This window comes from Hyla sarda, chromosome 1, assembly GCF_029499605.1.
Source record: "Hyla sarda isolate aHylSar1 chromosome 1, aHylSar1.hap1, whole genome shotgun sequence".
In the NCBI taxonomy this organism is placed as follows: domain Eukaryota; kingdom Metazoa; phylum Chordata; class Amphibia; order Anura; family Hylidae; genus Hyla; species Hyla sarda.
This window is the reverse complement of record NC_079189.1, coordinates 122,161,174-122,177,501: the sequence shown is the minus strand read 5'-3', so window position 1 is coordinate 122,177,501 and position 16,328 is coordinate 122,161,174. Positions and strand designations below refer to the sequence as shown.

General features: G+C 40.7%; 1 protein-coding gene across 1 annotated transcript in view; it reads left to right on the top strand.

The window, feature by feature from the left end:
- The window catches only part of GALNTL6 (polypeptide N-acetylgalactosaminyltransferase like 6), a 410,819-nt gene that overhangs the window by 166,098 nt on the left and 228,393 nt on the right, over positions 1–16,328 (top strand). The window lies entirely within an intron of this gene.

Genomic DNA, 16,328 nt, shown 5'->3' with positions numbered 1-16,328 from the left:
CCGTGAGGAGTCACATGTTGGGGGGTCCACTGTTATGGCACCATGGGGGCTTTGTAAACGCACATGGCCCCTGACTTCTATTCCAAAGAAATTCTCTCTCCAAAAGCCTAATGGCGCTCCTTCTGTTCTGAGACCTGTAGTGGCCAGCAGAGCACTTTACGTCTACATAAGGGATATTTCCTTACTCGGGAGAAATTTGGCTTCACATTTTGGGGTCCATTTTCTCCTATTACCCCATGTGAAAATGAAAAATTTGGAGTAACACTATCATTTTAGAGTTAATAATCGCATTTTTCATTTTCACGTCCAACTTCAACACAAACCTGTCAAACACCTGTGAGGTATTAAGGCTCTCTATACCCCTTGTTACGTTCTTTGAGAGGTGTAGTTTCCCAAATAGTGTGCCATGTGTGTAATTTACCCAGCTGTTTCTTTTAAATCTTTTAATATCTATATGTATTGTTTGTATTCATGCACCTGCACAGAGCTTCGGAAACGGCCGCCCACTGGTGGAGTCTCACAGGTATTTACTGGGTGAGCCTTCAGTGGATGGGATGGTCTGATGAAGTATGCTGGCCTGGTCTCCTGGCATCCATGTTTTCCTGAATTTTATGTTTGACATTGCACCATTTTGTATTTGAATAAAAAAGATTTGTTGCTACGTACCTGGTGAGTTCCCCCATCCATTTCTTTATCATCTTTGCGTTGTGGATTTATCCACAAGTAGACTGGAAGCTGAAATCATTGCCAAAGGGGCTTATAGTAAGTACTGAGTAAAGGGTCTGAATACTTATGTCAATGCATTATTTTTGTTTTTCCTTGGTACATCCTCTGGCAGACAAGTAATCACAAAGTACCATATTTTGGCCATTAAGAGTTAAACAGAGCTCAGAAGGACCCATATTTTTCCCAAAGAAAGCAGGACTCATATAGAGCCAGAGAGGGATATAAAATGCCAAGCAATGTAATACATTGCAACCTCAATTATGTAGTGCCCACATAGTGCCATGTTGGCCCAATATACACAACGAGAGTCCAAAAAGTGCCAAGGCAATGCCAGTATGCCTAGATATATATATATATATATATATATATATATATATATATATATATATAACCTTAGAATTCATATAATTCATTGTATACATTGTAAGAAAATAAACAGCAACATATTTCTGTATTGACCAATCCAAAAATTTATTAACCTTCTCTGTATCAAAAATTTTACATACTGGGTTAAATCATTGATTTTTATTTTAACTGTTTATTTCCAACATTTCTTCCAACTGCTGGAGCTATTCAGGAAGTAGAAGGCCATTCGAAGGGACAGCATCTGAGTTCAAGGACTGTCCTGCTTGATCTAAAATGTTCTGGGATCTTACTGGGTGAAGAAACCTAATGATTAAGAACTTAAGTGGTTAAGTGACATAATTCTGGAAAACATTTCTAGCAACTACAGCATCTTGAATTATAACTCCCATTGGTGCTGACATGTAAAGACACCTGAAAAGAAATATATATGTATATATATATATATATATATATATATATATATATATATATATATATCCTATTTAGCATTTTAAATGTATTAAAAAAAATCTTCACTCTTTACTGCAGCAAGGGGGGTGGGGTGGAGGGTAAGGGGGGGATGGGGGAGGTTAAATTCTTGTTTTGTTAATCTGTATTAAAAGCAATTATGAAAATAAAAAATAAATAAAAAAATTAAAAATAAAAATAAAATCCTGCACTTCAGCTTCTAGGAGCTCCCACTTTGATAGGGTACTAAAATTGTGATATCATACCCTTTTAATGACAGCCAACATCCCAATAAACTTGTTGTGCCAATAACTTTAAAGTATAACCTTCTTAATGTTCTAATAATATATCAAATCAAATTGAAGTTAGGTTGCATAAAAAGATTGAAAACAATTAAAATGCAAAATACTTCTGTCTAATCTCCCATGTAAGCAGACTTCACTGACTTTTCATAAAGTAATTGTAAAAGACAAGACGGGTGTAGACGAGAATTAAAAAGTGGATTAACTTTACATCTGAATTATTTTAATTCATTTTGGAACAGAGTGCTAAGCACAATCTAACCACTGGAGAGTAAATCAGTCTGATGTTATTCTCTTCAGATCATCTGCTGCTTCCTCAGCTGAGGCTAAATGTGAAGAAAAGCTGAGCATCTGGATACAATTCAGCATTGTGGCACAGTACTAAGACAGGAGTTATGAAAAAGAAAGTCTTTACCCAGAAAGACAAACAAGTGACTGGAAATACAGGATTAAATCTGGCGCTGGACGAGTAAGTGCAGGGAAGCAGCAGATATGAAAGCCAGGTAGGTTTATTCAACAAGGATGCAACGCGTTTCGCTGCGTATGCGCAGCTTCATCAGGCATGTCAGGTAGGGCAATCACACAGGTTATATACACGTAGAGATTAACCCGTTACGATACATTAAATACTAATTTGTTACATTTAACAAGAATGTTATACAAAAATATATAAAAAATACATAAAGAACAACTCTCCTATCCAAAGAATAGGATATATTCAATAAAAACTAAACAATTAGTTAAAACAAAACTACTTGATCATCATGTCCATTGTATCTTGCAAACCCGAAAAATGTAGAATGAGACAATGATAATATGGACAGATTGGACGATCCAAAAACACCCCGAGGAGAACCAAACAGATGGATAGAAATATAGTCAGAAAAAATGAATTAACAAGGGTTTTCTATAGATTCATTGAAATCTTGGGGGGGCCAATGTCCCAAGTTTGTGAATCCAAAATGATTCACAGTTTATTAATCGTTGGAATCTATTTGGAGTTTCTACTTGACCAGACCTTTTTATGATCTGGTCAGGGTCTGAAAGAGAGGCTGAATTATTTGTAAATTAATTAAATCAAAATTCCTGCGGTCTTCAATTTACAATGCATTACTCTAATGTCTCAATCCAATTTTTGGATCTGGACATTTACATAACTGATGAGGGATCTATAGCAAAGAGGATGTTTTTCAAGATAGTGGATGTCAATAGTTTTTTACAGTTTGACGGTGCCCATTATCCAAGCTGGCTTAGGGGCTTGCCCTATGGACAGTACCTGCGCATCTGTAGGAATTGCACGACAGATGCTGACTTTGATGGCTGCTATCCTAAGGACACACTTCCATGAAAAGTTATCCTAAGTCCCTTTTAGTAGATGCATATAAAAGGGTGAAAAACAACTGGTAGATTTAGCTAGTACATCAATTGAAAAATTACATATAAAGAAACAAAGTGAAAACTCCATGGAAAATAAATTTAAATTTAACTTTATAATGAATAACAATTCGGAAGCGTTGAATATAAAAAAATCTTTCAAAAAAATTGGTCAATTATAAAAAATGATCCCATATTAAAAGGATTAATTCCAAAAACACCAAATGTATTATATAAGCGCTCAAAAAATCCTGTGGCTATCCTCAATACAGGAGACTCTGAATGTTCCCCCTGTATTAGGAACTGCTGTCTGTGCTGCCAATGGATTAAAAATAGTGTCACCACATTTAAATCTTTTCAAACACAGAAAACCTTTCAAATAAAAGGTAAACTTAATTGTGATACCAACTTTGCTATTTACCTCATATCTTGTAGTTGTAATTTACAGTATGTGGGTCGGACGGTGAATACTGTTCGTGCGAGAATGAACAAACACAGATGGAACATTTTGGATGGTTATATGTTACATAGTTTATCGAGACATTTCAATAATATTAATTATAGAAATATGGAAACAATAATCTAATCATACTTGAATCAATCCCATTAGAAACTCCAAATAGATTCCAAAGATTAATAAACCACAAATGCTTTTGGATTCCCAAGCTTGGGACATTGGCCTCCCCAAGGTTTCAATGAATCTAAAAAAAAACCTTGTTAATTCATTTTTTCTGGCTATATTTGTATCCATCTGTTTTGTTCTCGTCCGACCTGTCCATATTATCATCGTTTCATTCTGGTCTTTTGGGTTTGCAAGATACTATACAATGGATATATATAAGAAATGTTTTTTTATTATCTATTGACTTCGTTTGTGAATGATGTTCTTATTGCAATTGGATTTTTTAAAATATATTTTTTCATATATATATATATATATATATATATATATGTCTATTATGCTATGTTTGTAAAAAGACATGTGCTTGTTTTTTGTATGTATGTATATTTTTCTATATCATTATTTATCTGCCTGAGGACACTTAGGATCTACAGAAGATGCTTGTCTATTTATCACATATTTATTTATCCTTTTATATTTTTGTTAGATGTCCATGGTGATATCATTTTTATTATATAACCACGGACCACGTATTTGTTCGATGATCAAGTAGTTTTGTTTTGACTAAATGTTTTGTTTTTTATTGAATATATCCTATTCTTTGGATAGGAGAGTTGTAGTTTATGTATTTTTTATGTATTTTTGTATAATATTCTTGTTTAATGTAACAAATCTATTGGTCTTAGTATTTTATGTTATAAAGGGTTAATCTCTACGTGTATATAACCTGTGTGATTGCCCTACCGGACATGCCTGATGAAGCTGCGCATGCGCAGTGACACGCGTTGCATCCTTGTTGAATAAACCTACCTGGCTTTTATAACTGCTGCTTCCCTGCAATTATGCGTCCAGCGTTGGATTTAATCCTGTATTTCCAGTCACTTGTTTGTCTTTCTGGGTAAAGACTTTCTTTTTCATAACTCCTGTCTTAGTACTGTGCCACAATGCTGAATTTTGAGTACCTGGCTTTTACATCTGCTGCTTCCCTGCAATTACTTGTCCAGCTCCAGATTTAATCCTGTATTTCCAGTCACTTGTTTGCCTACTACCTCCCAGGAAGGCTGTGGACGATTTGCTTACTTTCTTCATGCGCTATCCATTGTTGTGTGTGAGCTCACACAACCTAATCTGGTAAGCAGCTGTGGATTGTTCCCTCCCCCCCCCCCTCTCCTCTGATCCTGAGGTTCTACACATGGAGCGCCTTCCATCTTTCTCTTTCAGATTTACTCAGAAAGACACATTATAAGGAGATTTAATGGCATAGTCCAATAAACTGAAATGCACCAGCAGTCATATTTTTTTTTGTATAAATGTACTTTTATATATGTGTATATACTTATATTAAGTCTATTATGATTGAACTGCCATGTCATCTGAAATTTCAAAAATTCTGAATTATGTAAAAAATTTTCCAAACTGCCATGAAGACAGAGGCTTGGTAGTTATAAAATATACAAAGTTCCTAAGTTTGGTGATTCTCAATAATGAGGCACTGTTCTTATTTTCCATAATAGTTCAAAAGATCTCTTAACCCCTTCCCGCAGAATGTCATATATAAACGCCGGGTTGTGCAGTGCGTTCGCGCATCCCGGCGTTTATAAATGACATTCAGTTAACCCGGCGATGCGCAGCATCGCACGGGTTAACTGGCAGAAGTCCCGCTGTTTCCAGCAGGGGACAACTTCTGCTTCACCCCCAGGACCATCCATTGATGGTCCTGGTCAGCGATCACTGTGATTGGTCCCTGTGGACCAATCACAGTGATCTGGGGTGAAAGTTCAGATCCCCCGCACTGCCCGCCCCTGGAAGTCGGGCAGAACGGGGGACGATGGCTGCGGGGGCTCGCCCGGGACCTGCAGCATAGGGGGGGGGGGAACACGTGGGGACCGGCAGCCTTACCAGATCCAGCGGCGGGACCGAGGAGCAGTGCAGGACCGGCCACGTGGACGAGCAGCGACGGGACCGGCAGGTGAGTATATGGTCCTCAGAAGCAGCAGTGAAGATCTTCACTGCTGCTTCTAGGAGTCTGAAAACTACAACTCCCAGCATGCCTAGACAGCCTTTGGATGTCTGGGCATGCTGGGAGTTGTAGTTTTGCAACATGTGGAGGGCCCCAGTTTGGAGACCATTGTATAATGGTCTCCAATCTGTGCTCTTCCAGCTGTTGCAAAACTACAACTCCCAGCATGCACTGACTGTCCAGGCATGCTGGGAGTTTTAGTTCAGCAACATCTGGCCCTTCAGATGTTGCCGAACTACAACTCCCAGCATGCCCTTCAGCTGTCTGGGCATGCTGGGAGTTGTAGTTTTGCAACAACTGGAGACACACTGGTTGGGAAACATTGTTTCTAACTCAGTGTTTCCTAACCTGTGTGCCTCCAGCTGTTGCAAAACTATAACTCCCAGCATGCACTAACAGACCATGCATGCTGGGAGTTGTAGTTTTGCAACATCTGGAGGGCCCCAGTTTGGAGACCATTGTATAACGGTCTCCAATCTGTGCTCTTCCAGCTGTTGCAAAACTACAACTCCCAGTATGCACTGACTGTCCAGGCATGCTGGGAGTTTTAGTTCAGCAACATCTGGCCCTTCAGATGTTACCGAACTACAACTCCCAGCATGCCCTTCAGCTGTCTGGGCATGCTGGGAGTTGTAGTTTTGCAACAACTGGAGACACACTGGTTGGGAAACATTGTCTGTTTCTAACTCAGTGTTCCCTAACCTGTGTGCCTCCAGCTGTTGCAAAACTATAACTCCCAGCATGCACTAACAGACCATGCATGCTGGGAGTTGTGGTTTTGCAACAGCTGGTGCACCCCCCCCCCCCCTGTGAATGTACAGGGTACATTCACATGGGCGAGGCTTTTACAGTGGGTTTCTCGCATCTTGAGATGCAGCAAATTTTGCGCCGGGAAACTCGCTGTAATCCCCCGCCCATGTGACTGTACCCTAAAAACACTACACTACACTAACACAAAATAAAATAAAAAGTTAAAACACTACATATACACATACCCTTACACAGCCCCCCTCCCCAATAAGAACGTCCGGTACACCACTGTTTCCAAAGCAGAGCCTCCAGCTGTTGAAAAACAACAACTCCCAGTATTGCCGGACAGCCGTTGACTGTCCACGCATGCTGGGAGTTTTGCAACAGCTGGAGGCACCCTGTTTGGGAATCACTGGCGTAGAATACCCCTATGTCCACCCCTATGCAAATCCCTAATTTAGGCCTCAAATGCGCACGGCGCTCTCACTTTGGAGCCCTGTCGTATTTCAAGGCAACAGTTTAGGGCGACATATGGAGTATCGCCGTACTCGGGAGAAATTGCGTTACAAGGTTTGGGGGGCTTTTTCTTCTTTAACCCTTCATGAAAAGGAAATGTTGGGGTCTACACCAGAATGTTAGTGTAAAAAAATTAAATTTTTTACACTAACATGCTGATGTTGCCCTATACTTTACATTTTCACAAGAGGTAAAAGGGAAAAAAGCCCCCCAAAATTTGTAACGCAATTTCTCCCGACTACAGAGATACCCCATATGTGGGCGCAAAGTGCTCTGGGGGCGCACAACAAGGCTCAGAAGGGAGAGCGCACCATGTACATTTGAGGTGATTTGCACAGGGGTGGCTGATTGTTACAGCGGTTTTGACAAACGCAAAAAAAAAAAAACACATGTGACCTTATTTCGGAAACGACACCCCTCACGGAATGTAATGAGGGGTGCAGTGAGAATTTACCCCCCACAGGTGTCTGACGGATCTTTGGAACAGTGGTCCGTGAAAATGAAAACTTGTACAGCCCACTGTTCCAAAGATCTGTCAGACACCAGTGGGGGGCAAATGCTCACTGTATCCCTTGTTACATTCCTCAAGGGGTCTCGTTTCCAAAATGGTATGCCATGTGGGAGTTTTTTGCTGTTCTGGCACCATAGGGGCTTCCTAAATGCGATATGCCCCCCGAGCAAAATTTGCTCTCAAAAAGACAAATATGACTCCTTCTCTTCTGAGCATTGTAGTTCGCCCATAGTGCACTTCAGGTCAACTTATGGGGTACCTCCATACTCAGAAGAGAAGGTGTTACAAATATTGGGGGGTATTTCCTGCTATTAACCCTTGCAAAAATGTGAAATTTGGGGGGAAACACACATTTTAGTGGAAACATTTTTTTTTTTTTTTTACATATGCAAAAGTCGTGAAACACCTGTGGGGTAATAAGGCTCACTTTATTCCTTGTTACATTCCTCAAGGGGTCTAGTTTCCAAAATGGTATGCCATGTGTTTTTTTTTTTGCTGTTCTGGCACCATAGGGGCTTCCTAAATGCGACATGCCCCCCGAGCAAAATTTGCTCTCAAAAAGCCAAATATGACTCCTTCTCTTCTGAGCATTGTAGTTTGCTCATAGTGCACTTCAGGTCAACTTATGGGGTACCTCCATACTCAGAAGAGAAGGGGTTACAAATATTGGGGGTATTTCCTGCTATTAACCCTTAGAAAAATGTGAAATTTGGGGGGAAACACACATTTTTGTGAAAAAAATATTTTTTTTTTACATATGCAAAAGTCGTGAAACACCTGTGGGGTATTAAGGCTCACTTTATTCCTTGTTATGTTCCTCAAGGGGTCTAGTTTCCAAAATGGTATGCCATGTGAGGGTTTTTTGCTGTTCTGGCACCATAGGGGCTTCCTAAATGCAACATGCCCCCCAAAAACCATTTCAGAAAAACGTACTCTCCAAAATCCCCTTGTCGCTCTTTCCCTTCTGAGCCCTCTACTGCGCCCGCCGATTAATTTACATAGACATATGAGGTATGTGCTTACTCAAGAGAAATTGGGCTACAAATATAAGTATACATTTTCTCCTTTTACCCCTTGTAAAAATTCAAAAATTGGGTCTACAAGAACATGCGAGTGTAAAAAATGAAGATTGTGAATTTTCTCCTTCACTTTGCTTCTATTCCTGTGAAACACCTAAAGGGTTAAAATGATGACTGAATGTCATTTTGAATACTTTGGGGGGTGCAGTTTTTATAATGGGGTCATTTGTGGGGTATTTCTAATATGAAGACCCTTCAAATCCACTTCAAACCTGAACTGGTCCCTGAAAAATTGTGAGTTTGGAGAGTACGTTTTTTTTTAAATGGTTTTTGGGGGGCATGTTGCATTTAGGAAGCCCCTATGGTGCCATAACAGCAAAAATCCCCCACATGGCATACCATTTTGGAAACTAGACCCCTTGAGGTACGTAACAAGGAATAAAGTGAGCCTTAATACCCCACAGGGGTTTCACGACTTTTGCATATGTAAAAAAATTAAAATAAAATTTCACTAAAATGTGTGTTTCCCCCAAAATTTCACATTTTTGCAAGGGTTAATAGCAGAAAATACCCCCCAAACATTGTAACCCCATCTCTTCTGAGTATGGCGGTACCCCATAAGTTGACCTGAAGTGTACTATGAGTGAACTACAATGCTCAGAAGAGAAGGAGTCATATTTGGCTTTTTGAGAGCAAATTTTGCTCGGGGGTATGTCGCATTTAGGAAGCACATATGGTGCCAGGACAGCAAAATAACCCCCACATGGAATACCATTTTGGAAACTAGACCCCTTGAGGAACGTAACAAGGGGTACAGTGAGCTTTTACCCCCCACTGGTGTCTGTCAGATCTTTGGAACAGTGGGCTGTCCAAAATTTTTAATTTGCACAGCCCACTGTTCCAAAGATCTGTCAGACACCTGTGGGGTGTAAATTCTCACTGCACCCCTCATTACATTCTGTGAGGGGTGTAGTTTCCGAAATGGGGGTCACATGTGGGGTTTTGTTTTTTTTGCGTTTGCCAAAACCGCTGTAACAATCAGCTAACCCTGTGCAAATCACCTCAAATGTACATGGCGCACTCTCCCTTCTGGGCCTTGTTGTGCGCCCCCAGAGCACTTTGCGCCCACATATGGGATATCTCCGTAGTCGGGAGAAATTGTGTTACAAATTTTGGGGGGCTTTTTTCCCCTTTACCTCTTTTCAAAATGAAAAGTATAGGGCAACACCAGCATGTTAGTGTAAAAAGTTTATTTTTTTACACTAACATGCTGGTGTAGACCCCAACTTCACCTTTTCATAAGGGGTGAAAGGAGAAAAAGACCCTCAAGATTTGTAAGGCAATTTCTCCCGAGTACGGCGATACCCCATATGTGTCCCTAAACTGTTGCCTTGAAATATGACAGGGCTCCAAAGTAAGAGCGCCATGTGCATTTGAGGCCTGAATTAGGGATTTGCATAGGGGTGGACATAGGGGTATTCTACGCCAGTGATTCCCAAACAGGGTGCCTCCAGCTGTTGCAAAACTCCCAGCATGCCTGGACAGTCAACGGCTGTCCGACAATACTGGGAGTTGTTGTTTTGCAACAGCTGGAGGCTCCATTTTGGAAAGAGTGGCGTACCAGAAGTTTTTCATTTTTATTGGGGAGGGTAGGGGGGCTGTGTAGGGGTATGTGTATATGTAGTGTTTTTTACTTTTTATTTTATTTTGTGGTAGTGTAGTGTAGTGTTTTTAGGGTACAGTCACATGGGCCGGGGATTACAGCAAGTTTCCCCCTGCGAGTTTGAGCTGCCGCGCAAAATTTGCTGCATTGCAAACTTGCAGCCTGATACTCACTGTAAGCCCCTGCCCATGTGAATGTACCCTGTACATTCACAGGGGGGGACCTCCAGCTGTTGCAAAACTACAACTCCCAGCATGCACAGTCTCAGTGCATGCTGGTAGTTATAGTTTTGCAACAGCTGGAGGCACACGGGTTGGGAAACACTGAGTTAGGAAACAGACAATGTTTCCCAACCAGTGTGCCTCCAGCTGTTGCAAAACCACAACTCCCAAACATTCTCAGGCATGCTGGGAGTAGTAGTTCGGCAACATCTTTAGAGCCAGATGTTGCCGAACTACAACTCCCAGCATGCTTGGAGTTGTAGTTTTGCAACATCTGGAGGACTACAGTTTGCAGACCACAAATACAGTAGTTCCCAATCTGTGCCCTTCCAGATGTTGCAAAACTACAACTCCCAGTATGCCAACACTGTCCAGGCATGCTGGGAGTTGTAGTTCTGCAACATCTGAAGGGCCAGATGTTACAGAACTACAACTCCCAGCATGCCTGGACAGTAAGGGCATGCTGAGGATGTGTAGTTTTGCAACATCTGGAAGGGCACAGTGGTTTCCAAACTGTGGACCTCCAGATGTTGCAAATCTACAACTCCCAGCATGCCTAGACGCCAAGGGCTGTAGTTTACAGGGCCCCATTACAGCAATGCATGTCGCTTTACGGCGACGTGCATTGCTGTAAAGGGCCCGACCGCGGCTGAAGATCTACTCACCTGTCGCCGCCGCTGCCGTCTCCGCCGCCAGGATCCGGGTCTTCAGGGACGAGGTAAGTACCGGGGCCGGGCCCCAGCACTCCCCCGTCCCCCGCCGCGTCCTCCGGTCTTCCTCCCGTCCTCTCCGGACTTCAAGGGGCCGGGCAGGACGGGAGGAAGTAACCGCCCCCCCTCCTGCGATTGGTTGGTTAACTAACCGACAGATCGCAGGGTATAGGAGGAGGTGGCAGGCTTGCCACCTCGCTCCTAGTCTTCAGCATGGTCCTGGCTGTCTGTGACAGCCGGGATCATGCGAAATTACCGGGCGGTCGGGTCCCAGAGACCCGATCAGCCCGGTATCGCCGCAGATCGCAAGGGCGATTTCCCTTGCGATTTGCGGCGATCGCCGACATGGGGGGCCTACATGGCCCCCCTCGGCGTTTGCCCTGGATGCCTGCTGAAGGATTTCAGCAGGCATCCGGTTCCGATCTCTGCCCGGCGAGCAGCAGAGACCGGAAAACGCTAGGACGTACGGGGACGTCCTGGGTCCTTAAAGCCCAGGGTGCAGGGACGTCCCCGTACGTCCTGGGTCCTTAAGAGGTTAAGGACACAACCCATTTTGACCTTACGGACACAGACAATTTTATTTTTGCATTTTATACTCCTCACCTTCTAAAATGTATGACTCTTTGATATTTCCATTCCCAGACCCATATGAGGGCTTGTTTTTTGCGTGACCGGATTCACTTTGTAATGACATCACTAATTTTATCCTAAAATGTATGGCAAACCCCAAAAAATGTTTTTGTGTAAGGAAATTTAAACAAAAATCTAATTTTGCAAATTTGGGGGTTTCGTTTTCGTGCTGTACACATTGCGGTAAAATTTACATGTTTTCTTTATTCTCTGGGTCAATACGATTAAAATGATAGCCATGGTTGCATACTTTTCAATTATTGCACTGCTGTTAAAAAATCTCAAAGTTTTTACAAAATCAGTGACAGACATTTATCAAGCGATTTAGTAAAATTTTCTTTTTTACTAAAAATGTTGCACAAATGTCGCACCTGCGACTACGCGATTTTCCGTGCAACATTTTGACTGGAAAGCGAGAAAAGCAAGTTTTCCAAAACTTAACTACGTAGTAATAATTTTAAAATGGACTACGGGTAGTCTGGTATTCATTAACTGCATCAGTTACTAAATTACTAAAAAAAGGAATACATAAGCAAACATTGATAAATGTCCCCCAGTATGTTTAAAATTGCCCTATTTTACCACCTCTAACCTTCTTATTTTTCCGTATTCAGGGACGTATGAGGACTCATTTTTTGCGCCATGATCTGTAGTTTGTTTTGGTACCCCATTTCTCTATATATGACTTTTTTATAATTTTTTAAAAACATTTTTGAGCTGAAAGTTTTTTTTTTTTTTTTTACATTAACCTCGTTCGCCGTACAGGACCATTAACATTATTTATTTATAGTTCGGACATTTTTGCATGCGGCGATACCAAATATGTTTATTATGCTTTTTTGTATTAATATGGGGAAAAGGGGTGATTTAAAACTTTATTGAGGGAGGGGATTTTTCAAATTTTTGTAACTTTTTGAAAACTTTTTTTTACATTTATTTTACACTTTTTTAGTTCCCATAGGGGACTATTTATAGCAATCATTAGATTGCTAATACTGTTCAGTGCTATGTATAGGGCATAGCACTGATATGTATTATCGGCGATCTTCTGCTCTGGTCTGCTGAAAGGCAGATCAGTGCAGAAGACCACGGGAGACGGACGAAGACATGTTAGGGGACCTCCGTCTGCCATCTTGGCCGATCTGATCCCCGCGGCGGTGCCGCGGGCGATCAGATCAACCATTATAAATGCCGCATTACCGCAGATGTTGTGATCTGTATAGATCACAGCATCTAAGGGGTTAATGGCAAACATCAGCACTCTGTATGTAAGTGACACTATGCAGTGCCGTACATTTACTTTGCATGTCGTTAAGGGGTTAAAGGGGTACTCCGATGTAAAAAGATTTTTTTTTTCATATACAGAAAGTTAAACAGATTTGTAAATTACTTCTATTAAAACATCTTAATCCTTCTGGTACTTATCAGCTGCTGTATGCTCCAGAGAAAGTTGAGTTGTTCTTTTCTGTGTTACCACAGTGCTCTCTGCTGACACCTCTGTCTGTATCAGGAACTATCCAGAGTAGGAGTAAATCCCCATAGCAAACCTGTCCTTTTTTGGACAGTTCCTGACATGGACAGAAGTGTCAGCAGAGACCTCTGTGGTCAGACAGAAAATAAATTCAAAAAGAAAAGAAATTCCTCTGCAGTATACAGCAGCTGATAAGAACTAGAAGGATTAAGGTGTTTGAATATAAGTAATTTACAAATCTGTATAACTTTCTGGAACCATTTGATTTAAAAACCAATGTTTTCCTCCAGGGAACCCCTTAATTCAGACCCCTAACACTCTCTGCAAAGCTGGACTACAGCCCACTGGGTGTACCTGGCATTGGTGATCACATAATTGATCAATGAATTGAACACTGTTTATACAGCGGTTGGGAAAGCAGGGATGGTAATATACAATTTATTTAATAAGAGGGATAAGTAGCAGCCTGAGCCCTTTGAAGCCACTTCACCCCCTGGATACAAAGAAATGAACCTCCTAATACATAAAACTGGCACAGGCAATTTAATAAATTTCCCAGCTTTATTAACTGTGAATTAATACTGCTACCCAATAAGTGCATACCTGAAGCTGCTTTATTTTTCACAAGAATGAAAAATGAACATCATATTGCAGAGCCATACACAATACAAGCAAGCTATTTCGGTGACCTTCTGATCGGTGTATGAGGTCTGTGGTGGCATTTTTAAATTACAATTGAAGCTAGCTGACAATAGAAAATAAGACAGAAGAAGTTTTTAAGATGTTTGACATTCAGTAAAACTGCCAAAGTTGTTTTTCCTGATTGTCATCTATGCACCGTTCCCCGTCAGTTTTATTCTAAGAACTATTGCAAAGTTAACAGGAAATGTCACCAAGATCAGAGCTTAATCAAAAAATGACTGTACATGTCTCCAGCTGTCTTATAAGTTGAGCCAGTAGAGTTGGCGTACGAGCAGACAAACCACTAAAATTATGCTTGTCCTTTTGTGCTTGTGATCTATTGACTATAAGTCATATCACAAGAAGAAATGGTTCTCCAGCATTTATTCATTATCTACGTAGTTGTCCCAAAACTGGCATGACAATGACATCATTGGTTACAAAGACAAAGAGAAATAAATATAGATATGAAGGATATTAGACAACATTGTTATGTAAAGAATAAGTGACTGACATGCCCGTCACACTCTTCATAGCCTCATCCTTGTTGATGTGACACAACATTTTAAAAATGCCACTTGACATTTCCATAGAAATGATGCTGTTCAGTTAACTCTGAATCCAAGCTTTTCATAAGCCAATCATTATTTCAACTTCTTAATGAATTCCACTGGGACATAAGATTTCCAGCATTGCAAATCCTTTTAGAATACGGGGCACAGCAGACAATTACAATTTAAAAATATCTTTTGTGCAAACCAAAGAATGTCTTATTCACCTCTGATATGTAACAAGCAGATATCTCAAGCAGCTTCAAAAGGTTCAGGAAAGAGATACAAAGAAAGTTAACCTAAGTAACGCGATTACTAGATATCCCTGCACATGTATAAATCCGAAACCTACATTTATAAATCCTACAAACAGGAATGCAAAAAAGAAAGATCATTTTCTACATTGATGGCTATACAATAGGTAGTATTGTTATTTGTTTTTATTTGGACAGTAGCTCTGTGGTTAGCATTGTTACTTTGAAGCACTGGTGTGCTGAGTTTAAATCTTACCCAGGGTAACATCTTCATATACTTTTTATGTTCTCCATATGTTTGCGTGATTTTTTGTTCAGAGCTTTTGGTATCCTCCAATGCTCAAAACAAATATTCTAAGGTAGTTACTGCACAGTGATGTATGATACAAGGATGGAGCACAGAATCTGTATCATATAGCATTGTATTATATAGTTGACATTAAGATTAAAAAAGCCAAATAAAGATGTCTTATAACTGGATTTTATTTAATTGATTCTCCAGCACCTAAGTGGTTTTACAGTTATTTGGAATAACTTCATTGTGATTAAAAGCCCTTCCTTTGCCATGTTTGTGATCCTATGAGGCTCACATGTTTTAGTAATGCTGACATTGTAACAACCCACAAAATAAAGACAGCACATTTTTTTTATACCTCATGATAAACTGCTAAAAAGGACCTGTAGTGTTGTGATTGCAGTCCAATCAAGCAATACATTATAGAGCAAGGGAAGACGAACAGATTGATATGCAGTTATGTGCGAACAGTTCCAGAAGAACTTTTTGTTTATTCATGTAAGCCTCTGATCATTTTGGGGTAATTAGTCATGTGGGTGGTCCTACTTAGTGATTAATAGCTATGTGTATATGCAGGCATAAACAGATAAACAGCTAAGCTGTCAATTGCCCAGCAGGAATGCCCACTTGACTACTACTTTTCCCAGAATTGGCAGAGATTTACATAAATGACAAGTTATCTTGAAACAATGTTACATATCAATCTGTTCAGCTCCTCCTGTTCTCTAATAGACTGCGGATTGTACTACATTTTCAGTGTGACAACAAAAGAAAAGAACTCATGACACATGTCATGTCTGTGTGTCCCCTGCTCGGCGCTCCCTCTGACTTACTGCAGTCAATGGGCTCTATAGACTATAATAGAGGTCATCTCCTGCAGTGTGTCAGAGTGAGCGCCACACCAAGAAGTGAAGTGTGATGCACCACACTTCCCCTGACTCCTACCCCCACTGATCAAAAATGTTGACATGTCCGCATGACCTGTAAATAGTTTTTAGAAATTACAGAAACTTTAAATTGCAATACTGTTTAGCTAGGCTCCATCTGTCCATCTTAAAAATACTTTATGCAGCCTGTAAAGTTGTACAGGCTCCTTTGAGAGCTGTATGTCTGGAGATGATCTCCCCAGAAGCAATGTGATGATCTGTTATCCCTCCCTCCTTACATTTTCAACCATTTGCACCTATATTAAAAAAAAA